The sequence below is a fragment of the Arachis ipaensis genome, chromosome B9 (genome assembly GCF_059453495.1).
Source record: "Arachis ipaensis isolate K30076 ecotype BB chromosome B9, ASM5945349v1, whole genome shotgun sequence".
NCBI lineage: Eukaryota > Viridiplantae > Streptophyta > Magnoliopsida > Fabales > Fabaceae > Arachis > Arachis ipaensis.
In genome coordinates this window covers 84652479-84654591 of record NC_142444.1, presented here as the reverse complement: position 1 = coordinate 84654591, position 2113 = coordinate 84652479, and the positions used below count along the sequence as shown (strand labels likewise).

The window sequence follows — 2113 nt, the reverse complement described above, 5'->3', positions numbered from 1 at the left end:
AATATTTTTCTTAATTTTACATAATATTTTCAAAAATAACATCATCAATTAATGTTTTGATTCAAAAAATTTCAAGTTTGTTACTTGCTTGTTAAGAAAGATTCAAACTTTAAGTTCTAGAATCATATCTTGTGATTTCTTGTGAATCAAGTTATTAATTGAGATTTTAAAAATCAAATCTTTTTCAAAAACTAATTTCAATCATATCTTTTCAAAATATCTTATCATATCTTTTTCAAAAATTTGATTTCAAAATATCTTTTCTAACTTCCTAACTTCTTATCTTTTCAAAATTTGTTTCAACTAACTAACTAACTTTTTATTTGTTTCCTAACTTTTTCAAAGCTACCTAACTAACTCTCTCTCTCTAATTTTCGAATATATCTTCCCTCTTTTTCAAAAATTTCTTTTTAATTAACTAATTATTTTTATTTTTGATTTCAAAATTTTTCGAAAATTACTAACCTTTTTCAAAATCTATTTTCGAAAATCACTAACCCTTTTTCAAAAATTATTTTCGAAAATTCTCCCTCTCCCATCTTATTCTATTTATTTATTCATCTACTAACATCTCATCTCACATCTCAACCCTCCTCACAGTTGTGTTTCTTCCATTACATTACATTCTTTGTCTCCCTCTTTTCTTCCACTCACAAAGGAATCCCTATACTGTGGTATAAAGGATCCATATTATTATTATTATTTTTTCTGTGCCCTCTTCTTTGTCATATGAGCAGGAGCAAGGACAAGAACATTTTTGTTGAAGCAGATCCAGAACCTGAAAGGACTCTGAAGAGAAAATTAAGAGAAGCTAAATTACAACAATCCAGAGATAACCTTTTAGAAATTTTCGAACAAGAAGAGGAGATGGCAGCCGAAAATAATAATAATGCAAGGAGGATGCTTGGTGACTTTACTGCACCTAATTCCAATTTACATGGAAGAAGCATCTCCATTCCTGCCATTGGAGCAAACAACTTTGAGCTGAAACCTCAATTAGTTTATCTGATGCAGCAGAACTGCAAGTTTCATGGACTTCCATCTGAAGATCCTTTTCAGTTCTTAACTGAATTCTTGCAGATATGTGATACTGTTAAGACTAATGGAGTAGATCCTGAAGTCTACAGGCTCATGCTTTTCCCTTTTGCTGTAAGAGACAGAGCTAGAATATGGTTGGACTCTCAACCTAAAGATAGCCTGAACTCTTGGGATAAGCTGGTCACGACTTTCTTAGCCAAGTTCTTTCCTCCTCAAAAGCTGAGCAAGCTTAGAGTGGATGTTCAAACTTTCAAACAGAAAGAAGGTGAATCCCTCTATGAAGCTTGGGAAAGATATAAACAGTTGACCAAAAAGTGTCCTTCTGACATGCTTTCAGAATGGACCATCCTGGATATATTCTATGATGGTTTATCTGAGCTATCAAAGATGTCACTGGACACTTCTGTAGGTGGATCCATTCACCTAAAGAAAACGGCTGCAGAAGCTCAAGAACTCATTGACATGGTTGCTAATAACCAGTTCATGTACACTTCTGAAAGGAATCCTGTGAGTAATGGGACGCCTATGAAGAAGGGAGTTCTTGAAATTGATACTCTAAATGCCATATTGGCTCAGAATAAAATATTGACTCAGCAAGTCAATATGATTTCTCAGAGTCTGAATGGAATGCAAGCTGCATCCAACAGTACTCAAGAGGCTTCTTATGAAGAAGAAGCTTATGATCCTGAGAACCCTGCAATAGCAGAGGTGAATTACTTAGGTGAACCTTATGGAAACACCTATAACTCATCATGGAGAAATTATCCAAATTTCTCATGGAAGGATCAAAAGCCTCAACAAGGCTTTAATAATGGTGGAAGAAACAGGTTTAACAATAATAAACCTTTTCCATCATCCACTCAGCAACAGACAGAGAACTCTAAACAAAATACTTCTAATTTAACAAACTTAGTCTCTGATCTATCTAAGGCCACTGTAAGTTTCATGAATGAAACAAGATCTTCCATTAGAAATCTGGAAGCACAAGTGGGCCAGCTGAGTAAAAGGATCACTAAAATCCCTCCTAGTACTCTCCCAAGCAATACAGAAGAGAATCCAAAAGGAGAGTGCAAGG

The 2113-nt window shown here is 34.3% G+C and overlaps 1 non-coding gene across 1 annotated transcript; it reads right to left on the bottom strand.

The window, feature by feature from the left end:
* Positions 1 to 1263: 1263 nt before the first annotated feature.
* On the bottom strand, positions 1264 to 1371 carry LOC148545285 (small nucleolar RNA R71). Its single transcript, XR_015900575.1, has one exon. It is a non-coding gene; the product is annotated as a small nucleolar RNA R71 (small nucleolar RNA).
* Positions 1372 to 2113: the final 742 nt, after the last annotated feature.